The following is a 10,167-nucleotide window of genomic DNA, read 5'->3' as shown; positions in this document are numbered from 1 at the left end:
AGGGAGGGTGTTGGTGAGCCCCTCTCGATCCATCGTCCAGAAAGACGCCCGTCCTCGTGTCGACGATGTTCTGCCCTGCTGTGACCCACCCAGGAAAAAACTCCCATGCGAAAGGCCATCCCAGGTACCATTCCCCCTTGAGTCCCGTACGCCCCCCTCCCTGGGGCTGCGGGTCCGGGGTCGGTAGGTAGAGAAGCCTCGAGCCCTCCGTCGTCCTCCTCCCCACCGGAGGGAGGGACGGGGGAGGCAGAGCGCCCGGGGCAACAGGGCCGAGAGAGGAAAGCCCCCCTCCTCCCAACGGCACAACCCCCGTGTATACCTTTGTGGCCGACACGAGCAAAGGGCGCCTCCGAGCGTCCGCAGAACCAGAAGCGCGACTCTTAACGGTGGATCACTCGGCTCGCACGTCGATGAAGAATGCAGCTAGCTGCTAGAATTAGTGTGAATTGCAGGACACATTGATCATCGACACTTCAAACGCACCTTGCGGCCCCGGGTTGCTCCCAGGGCTACGCCAGTCTGAGGGTCGCCCACCCATCGATCGCCTCCGTGGCGCGTCTGGGGGTCCCGTCGCAAGGGTTCGCAGCGGAGGAAGGCCCGAGGCTCCGTGCCCCGGCGGCTTCCTCCCTTACGTCACCCCAAGGCCAGACCCACCTGCCTGGTGCCCACCCGACGGGGTTACCCTTCTCAGTCACCCCCGGAGCGCACCAAAAGGCTGTCTGTGGAGACACAGGGCTGCCTCCGGAGCTCCCGGCGACGGGAGGAAGAGAGCGGTGTGGATGGGAACTGACGTGTGCCGGAAGCCCCGGCTGCAAGACTCGAATTTAAGCATATTACTAAGCGGAGGAAAAGAAACTAAACAGGATTCCCTCTGTAACGGCGAGTGAAGAGGGAAGAGCCCAGCGCCGAATCCCCGTCCGCCCGGCGGGCGTCGGGAAATGTGGCGTACGGGAGACCGGATGACCCTGACGTCGCTCGGGGGCCCGAGTCCTTCTAATAGTGGCCCCAGCCCGCGGACGGTGGTAGGCCGGTAGCGGCCCCCGGTGCAGCGGGACCCGGTCTCCCTGGAGTCGGGTTGTTTGTGAATGCAGCCCAAAGCAGGTGGTAAACTCCATCTAAGGCTAAATACCGGCGTGAGACAGATAGCGGACTAGTACTGTGAGGGAAAGTTGAAAAGAACTTTGAAGAGAGTTCAAGAGGGTGTGAAACCGCTAAGTGGTAAACGGGTGGGGTCCGTGCGGTCCGCCCGGAGGATTCAGCCAGGCGGGTTAGTCGTCGGCCGTCTCGGGTCCCGCGCTACTTCCCACCCTGGCTCGCCCCGGCGGCCGCCTTCCCCTCTTCCCCCTTCCGGGTGCGTGGAGGGTGGGCGCCGCCGGTTCAGCGGGCGCTGGGGGTGGACGCGGCCCATGTGGCTCCGGCCCCCGCAGGGTGCATTTCCTCCGCGGCGGTGCGCCGCGACCGCTCCGGGCCAGCTATGAAGGCCTCGGGGGAGGAAGGTGGCCGGGCGGTTGCGCCCGCGCTCTCGGGCGCAGGGCTCACGCCCTCCCGGCGTTACATCCCCCTCTCGGCAGCAGCAGTCGCTGTCGCCCGGGGCCGAGGGAGACTACTGCCTCCGCGACCTCCTCCGGAACCGCTCCGCCCTCCCCGTCGCCCGCCCGGCGTCACCTCCCGCGAGGGGGGCCCCCTGCTCCCGGCACGGCTGTCAACCGGGGCGGACTGTCCTCAGTGCGCCCTGACCACGCCGTGCCACCGAGGCAGGAGGGCCCACCGCCCAATCCTTTGGGGCCGGGACCGGTCGCCAGGGGTTCACGGCGATGTCTGCGACCCACCCAACCCGTCTTGAAACAAGGACCAAGGAGTCAAACGCGCGTGCGAATCCGAGGGCTCGAAGCGAAACCCTGTGGCACAATGAAGGTGAAGGCCGGGGCGCCCCGGCCGAGGTGGGATCCCGCCGCCCGCTCCTAGAGGTTGACATGGCGGGTGCACCAGCGGCCCGCCTCGCCCGCTCCGTCGGGGAGGTGGAGCACGAGCGCGCGCGATAGGACCTGAAAGATGGTGAACTATGCCCGGGCAGGACGAAGCCAGAGGAAACTCTGGTGGAGGTCCGCAGCGGTCCTGACGTGCAAATTGGTCGTCTGACCTGGGTATAGGGGCGAAAGACTAATAGAACCATCTAGTAGCTGGTTCCCTCCAAAGTTTCCCTCAGGATAGCTGGCGCGCTCCAGAGACCCAGTTTTATCCGGTAAAGCGAATGATTAGAGGTCTTGGGGCCGAAACGATCTCAACCTATTCTCAAACTTTAAATGGGTAAGAAGCCCGGCTCGCTGGCCTGGAGCCGGGCGTGGAATGTGCGCGCCCAGTGGGCCACTTTTGGCAAGCATAACTGGTGCTGCGGGATGAACCCAGGTGGGCGGCGACTCTGGACGCGCGCCGGGCCCTTCCCATGGATCACCCCGGCTGCGGCGGGCGCCTCTCCACCGCCCCCTTCCCGTGTCGCCGGGTTCACCCCCGGTGGTGCGCGGCGGGGGAGCCGGGCCAGATGGTGCCTCGCCTCGGCCGGCGCCTAGCAGCTGACTTAGAACTGGTGCGGACCAGGGGAATCCGACTGTTTAATTAAAACAAAGCATCGCGAAGGCCCGAGACGGGTGTTGACGCGATGTGATTTCTGCCCAGTGCTCTCAATGTCAAAGTGAAGAAATTCAATGAAGCGCGGGTAAACGGCGGGAGTAACTATGACTCTCTTAAGGTAGCCAAATGCCTCATCATCTAATTAGTGACGCGCATGAATGGATGAACGAGATTCCCACTGTCCCTACCTACTATCTAGCGAAACCACAGCCAAGAGAACGGGCTTGGCGGAATCAGCGGGCAAAGAAGACCCTGTTGAGGTTGACCGTAGTCCCACTCGCCGGCGCAGGGGGGGAAGACGGGAACTCCATCCAGGGTGCGGGACCGACGGCTGGACGCCCAGGGGCCTGATCAACCCTTCGTCCGAACAGCTGCCGGCCCTGGCCCAAATCTTCCCCGGCCGGAACAAAACACCTGTTTCTTTCGGCGGGACAACTATGACCGAGGTGGAGCACTTTGGCCGCGGCTGGGCTGCGAACTCCCGACCCCCAGCTCAGACCCACACTGAGTAGATTCGGAAGGGGGCTTAATGGTCGATTGGTGGGCTTAATATTCGCCCTGTAGCAGTCGGTTGGCGGGCTTAATATTCACCCTGTAGCGGTCGGTTGGCGGGCTTAATATTCGCCCTGTAGCGGTCGGTTGGCGGGCTTAATATTCGCCCTGTGAGCAGTGGATGGAAGTCAGAGAGTGAAATATATGTCTGAGCGTGTCCCAAGAGAGGCCCCAAACTGGGGGTAAAATTTCTGGATCCTGGGCAGAAGGTTGAATTTTGGGTGAAAAACCGAATTTTGGGACTTAGAAAAATTTCGAGATGAGACAGACTTCCAGGCAGGGGGGCGTCTCAGGAGGTGTACCCAGCAGGCTTCCAGGAGCCTGGGTACACTTTTCAGAAAGAATCGTTGGGACTTAGAAAAATTTCCAAGATTTTTGGACTTAGAGCGATTTTTGGATTTTTGTTCAAAAATCAGATTTTCCCTTCTCCCACCACTCTGGGGCGTCCATATGTTGTGGGGACCCGAGGGAGAGTGCCTCAGATGGGGGTAGAGTGTGTGGTTTATGGGGGAAAGTCGAATTATGGATGAAAAACCATATTTTGGGACTTTGAAAATTTTTCAGGATTTGTATTGCATATTGGATTTTACAGTGCCAAACCTGTTTTGCGCAATTCCGTACAAATGACAGTACTGCCCCAAATGTTTTTTTAAAGTTGAATGTGTTTCCTTCCCTGTGCAGTGTGCAATTATACAATGGAAAGTTGAGTTTTGCATATGATTTTACTGCGCCAAACTTATTTTGCGCAATTCCGTACACATAACAGTACTGCCCTAAATATTTTAAACATGATGAATGTGTTTCTTTCTGTGACGTCCGTCTGCGGTCTGGGCTGCAGCCAGATAACACCCCGAGAAACACTGATACCCTTTACCCCTATACAGGGATCTGGATTTATAGCAGAGCCCAGGAGATGCTGTCTGAATAGGAGCAGTGGCCAGAGCAGGACGGTCGCCAGAAAGGTGTTCCAATACAGGACAAAAACGTAGTGGTATCCAGGTCTAAACCAGTCGGGCAGCAAGGCACAAAAACAAGTAGACAGTAGCAGAGTCAGATTCAGGCCAAGGTCAGAGTCATAAGCCAGTAGGGCAGCTGAGGTACAGAATCATTAGGCAGAGTCACAAGTCCAGGCCAAGGTCAGAGTCAGTCAACTATAGCAATTCACACAGTAACACGCAGGGGAGCCAAGAATATATCCGGTGGCTTGCAAGCCCAGTCCCAAGGTATTTGAGGGATCAGGTCATCCCTCACAGGCTCCCAGGCTGATTGTCATCAGGACCGCCCCTAGGACCAGACCTAATGATGATGCACCAACCCCTTCACGACTGACAGCGGAGTTTGCGTCCACTAGACGCCTGCGCAGAAGCCCCTCCACTGCCGCCGCCATCACTCGGGCGCAAGCCATGGCGCCTCCTAGTGGCTGAGGTCGGAATGGCAGGCCCCGAGTCTGACGGCGACATGACAGTACCCCCCCTTTCCAAGAGGGGCCTCCGGACCCTCAAAACCTGGTTTGTCAGGGTGGAGGAGATGAAATCTCCTAATCAATACCTTGGCATGGACATTCCCCGCAGGAACCCAGGACCTTTCCTCTGGGCCGTAGCCTTTCCAGTGTACCAGATACTGTACTGAGCCCCTCACAAGGCGGGAGTCAAGGATACCCTGGACTTCATACTCCAAAGCTCCCCCGACCGAAACAGGAGGAGGAGGGGACTGGACAGGGTGAATGGGAGAACGATAAGGTTTGAGGAGAGACCTGTGGAATACGTTAAGCAATTTAAATGACTGTGGAAGTTTTAAGCGGAAGGCTACTGGGTTAACCACCTTGATAATTTCGTATGGGCCGATAAACCTGGGACCTAGTTTGGCAGACGGTACCTTAAGCTTGATGTTTTTTGTAAAGAGCCAAACCTTGTCTCCAACTCCCAGGTGCGGCCCCTTAGATCGTCGTCTATTTGCAGCCGAAGCCTGTCTAACCTGAGCCCCTTTCAAATTTGAATTAACCTCAGACCAAATCGTTTTCAGCCGATGTATATTTTGCTCAACCCCAGGGAGCTCCGACATCCTGGCCGAAAATGACCCAAAGCGCGGATGTAGTCCAAAGTTACAGAAAAAGGGGGTAGTTTTAATGGAGTCTTGATATCGATTATTGAGGGCAAACTCAGCCAAAGGCAGATGTTCCACCCAATTGGACTGTTGTTCTGACACATAACAGCGGAGGTATTGTTCCAGAGCTTGGTTAGTACGCTCAGTTTGACCATTGGTTTTGGGATGGTATGCCGAGGAGAAGGATAACTCCACACCAATACGTCTACAGAACGCCCTCCAGAACGTCGAGACAAACTGGGTACCCCTGTCGGACACAATATTTGTCGGAACACCGTGCAGACGTACAATGTGCAGAACGAACAACTTACTTAAAGTTTGAGTTAGGCAACCCAGACAGGGGAATAAAATGACACTGCTTGCTGAACCTGTCTACCACCACCCAGATACAAGTTTTCCCATCTGAGAGCGGCAGGTCTGTAATGAAGTACATGGAGATGTGGGTCCATGGACTCTCAGGGGTGGGCAAGGACTGAAGCCAGCCAGCAGGGCGATTATGGAGGGACTTGGTGCGGGCACAGACTTCACACGCTGAAACATAGTCCTTGACCACCGTTGGCCACCAAAGGTTCCTAGTTAGCAGCCTGGTGGTATTATTGAGACCAGGATGGCCTGCCAGGACAGAGTCGTGTGATTCTTTTAGAACCTGCAGACGAAGGTTAGCCGGAACAAACAATTTTTTTTGGGGGGCGTAGTGTCATGAACTTGCTCTGAAGACCTACGGATCTCCTCCAGAAGGTCCAAAGACACTGCCGACACGACGATTCCATTAGCCAATATCGGGACTGGTTCACAGTCCTCGGTCTGTGTGGGGCAAAAACTGCAAGAGAGGGCATCTGCCGTCACATTTTTAGTACCGGGGCGAAAGGTGATTAAAAATCAATTTAAATCAAACCTGGAGAAAAACAAGGCCCACCTAGTCTGCCTGGGATTTAGTCTTTTAGCTGACTCTAGGTAGGTTAGGTTTTTGTGGTCTGTAATAACAGTGACCTTGTGTTTGGCACCTTCGAGGAAGTGGCGCCATTCCTCGAAGGCCCATTTGATTGCCAATAATTCCCGATGTCATAGTTTCTCTCCGTGGCAGAGAATTTGCGGGAGAAAAAAAGCACATGGGCGAAGCTAAGTGAGGGATGCAGTGCCTTGCAATAGCACTGCTCCCACTCCGACTTCGGAGGCATCCTTCTACAATAAACGGGCGGTCTAAGTCCGGTTGAATCAAAACCGGGTTGGCCACGAAGCACTCTTTTAGTGTGGAAAAAGCCTGAATATCCTCAGGATTCCAATTAGTCACGTCCGCCCCTTTTCGGGTAAGGTCCGTGAGTGGCTTGGCAATCTCCGAGAAACCCCTGATAAACTTGCGGTAGTAATTTGCAAATCCCAAAAATTGCTGCAGCGCTTTCAGTGATTTGGGTTGCACCCAAGCCTTAACCCCTTCACCCCCAAGGGTGGTTTGCACGTTCATGACCGGGCCAATTTTTACAATTCTGACCACTGTACCTTTATGAGGTCATAACTCTGGAACGCTTCCATGGATCCCGGTGATTCTGACATTGTTTTCTCGTGACATATTGTACTTCATGTTAGTGGTAAAATTTCATTCAAATAACTTGCGCTTGTGAAAAAAACAAATTTGGCAAAAATTTTGAAAGTTTCGTAATTTTCCAACTTTGAATTTTTATGCCCTTAAATCACAGAGATACGGCACACAAAAAAACGTAATAAGTAACATTTCCCACATGTTTACTTTACATCACCACAATTTTGGAACCAAAATTTTTTTTGTTAGGAAGTTATAAGGGTTAAAAGTTGACCAGCGATTTCACATTTTTACAACACCATTTTATTTTTAGGACCACATCACATTTGAAGCCACTTTGAGGGGTCTATATGATAGAAAATACCCAAAATTGACACCATTCTAAAAACTGAACCCCTTAAGGTGCTCAAAACCACATTCAAGAAGTTTATTAACCCATTAGGTGCATCACAGGAATTTTTTTGAATATTTAAAAAAAAAAAAAATGAACATCTAAATTTTTTTCACAAAAAAAAAATACTTCAGGTTCAATTTTTTTTATTTTACCAAGGGTAACAGGAGAAATTGGACTGCAAAAGTTTTTGTGCAATTTGTCCTGAGTACGCCGATACCTGATATGTGGGGGTGAACGACTGTTTCGGCGCATGGCAGAGCTCAGAATGGAAGGAGCGCCGTTTGACTTTTTCAATGCAAAATTGGCTGGAATTCAGATCGGACGCCATGTCACGTTTGGAGAGTCCCTGATGTACCTAATCAGTGGAAACCCCCTACAAGTGACCCCATTTTGGAAACTAGACCCCCCAAAGGAACTTATCTAGATATGTGGTGAGAACTTTGAACCCACAAGGGCTTTATAGAAGTTTATAATGTACAGCGGTACAATTAAAAAATCATTTTTTCCACAAAAATGATCTTTTCACCCCAATTTTTATTTTCCCAAGGGTAACAGGACCCTAAAAGTTATTGTGCAATTTGTCCCGAGTATGCTGATACCCCACATGTTGGGGTAAACCACAATTTGGGCGCATGGCAGAGCTTGGAAGGGAAGCAGCGCCATTTGACGTTTTTGGCTGGAATTGAGATCAGACACCATGTCGCGATTGGAAAACCCCTGATGTACCAAAACAGTGGAAACCCCCACAAATGACACCATTTTGGAAACTAGACCCCCTAAGGAACTTATCTAGATGTGTGGTGAGCACTTTGAACCCCCAGTGCTTCACAGAAGTTTATAACGCCCGGGCGTGAAAATAAAAAATTCGTATTTTTTCCACAAACATGATCAATTAATCCCCAATTTTTTTATTTTCCCAAGGGTAACAGGAGAAATTGAACTCCAAAAGTTGTTGTCCAATTTGTCCTGAGTACGCTGACACCCCATATGTGGGATAAAACTACTGTATGGACACACGTCAGGGCTCGGAAGGGAAGTAGTGACGTTTTGGAATGCAGACATTGATGGAATGGTCTGCTGGTGGCATGTTGCCTTTGGAGAGCCCCTAATGTACCTAAACAGTGGAAACCCCCCACAAATGACCCCATTTTGAAAACTAGACCCACTAAGGAACTTATCTAGATGTGAGGTGAGCACTTTGAACCCCCAAGGGCTTCACAGGAGTTTATAATGCCAGGGCATGAAAATAAAAAAAAAAAAAAAAATAAAAAAATCGTATTTTTTCCACAAACATGATCAATTAGTCCCCAATTTTTTTATTTTCCCAAGGGTAACAGGAGAAATTGAACCCCAAAAATTGTTTTGCAATTTGTCCTGAGTAGGCTGATACCCTACATGTGGGGGGTAAAACACTGTTTGGGCGCATGGCAGAGCTTGGAAGGGAAGGAGCACCATTTGACTTTTTCAACTCAGAATTGGCTGGAATTGAGATCAGACGCAATGTTGCATTTGGAGAGCCCCTGATGTGCCCAAACAGTGGAAACCCCCAATTCTAACTCCAACCCGAACCCCAACACACCCCTAACGGAAAAATGGAAATAAATACATTTTTTTATTTTATTATTTTTCCCTAACTAAGGTGGTGATAACGGGGGGGTTTGATTTACTATTTATGGCGGTTTTTATGTTTGGCAGCTGTCGCACGCTAAAAGACGCTTTTTATTGTAAAAATAGTTTTTGCATCACCACATATTGAGAGCTATAATTTTTCCGTATTTTGACCCACCGAGTCATGTGAGGTCTTATTTTTTGCGGGACGAGTTGACGTTTTTATTGGAACCATTTTTGGGCACGTGACATTTTTTTATTGCTTTTTATTCCTATTTTTGGGACGCTGAATGAACAAAAACCATCGTTTCATGAATTTCTTTTGGGGGAGTGCGTTTACACCGTTCCGCGTGCAGTAAAATTGATAAAGCGGTTTTATTTCTTCTGGTCAGTACGGTTACAGTGATACCTCATTTAGGTCGTTTATGTTTTGTCGGTTTTAGGCAATGAAAACTATTTTATATAAAAAATAATTTTTGCATCGCTTTATTCTGCGAGCTATAACTTTTTTATTTTTTCGCTGATGATGCTGTGTGGCGGCTCGTTTTTTGCGGGACAAGATGACGTTTTCAGCGGTACCATGGATATTTATATGCGTCTTTTTGATCGCGCGTTATTACACTTTTTGTTTGGCGGTATGATAATAAATTATTATTTTTTGCTTCGTTTTTTATTTTTAAAGGGTTCGCTAAAGGGGTTAACTAATGGGACAGTTTTATAGGGCGGGTCGTTATGGACGCAGCGATACCTAATTTGTGTACTTTTATTTTATTTTTTTTATTTCCAAAAAATGGATTTATTTGGGGGAATATTTTTTTTTTTTCCTAATTTATTTGGCGATTTTTTTAAAAATATTTTTACACTTTTTTTTAATTTTTTTTTACTTTATTACATAGTCCCAGGTGGGACATCACTGTCCTGTGACAGATCTCTGATCTGTCACATCACTGTGACAGATCAGCAATCTGTCACAGGCATTGAAGAAGACTTCCTCTTGCCTGCGCTTTGCAGGCACTGAGGAAGCCAGCTTCCTGCAGGCCCCCGTCGCGCCATCTTGGATTCGGGGGCCTGCAGGAAAGGAGCCCCCCGCAGCAGCGCTGCACATTGCGCTGCCGTGGGGGGCTCAGGGAAGCACGGAGGGAGCCCCCTCCCTGCCGATGCTTCCCTTTAACCCCCGGTACACCGCGATCGTGTTTGATCGCGGTGTGCAAGGGGTTAACGTGTCGGGGTGGTCCGTGACCGCCCCTGACACATTGTGCCGGGTGTCAGCTGTGATAATCAGCTGACACCCGGCCGCCATCAGCGGCGCTCACCACGTGGGCGCCGCTGATCGCGGTAGACGTAC

General features: G+C 51.2%; 1 non-coding gene across 1 annotated transcript; it reads left to right on the top strand.

The window, feature by feature from the left end:
• The first annotated feature begins 375 nt into the window (after positions 1–375).
• On the top strand, positions 376–529 carry LOC141095155 (5.8S ribosomal RNA). Its single transcript, XR_012233322.1, has one exon. It is a non-coding gene; the product is annotated as a 5.8S ribosomal RNA (ribosomal RNA).
• The last annotated feature ends 9,638 nt before the right edge of the window (positions 530–10,167 follow it).

Source organism: Dendrobates tinctorius, unplaced genomic scaffold (assembly GCF_039654945.1).
Source record: "Dendrobates tinctorius isolate UK_male_01 unplaced genomic scaffold, ASM3965494v1 ptg000067l, whole genome shotgun sequence".
NCBI classification, from domain to species: Eukaryota; Metazoa; Chordata; class Amphibia; order Anura; family Dendrobatidae; genus Dendrobates; species Dendrobates tinctorius.
Note: the sequence above shows the minus strand (reverse complement) of the source record. Positions and strands in the feature narration are given on the sequence as shown.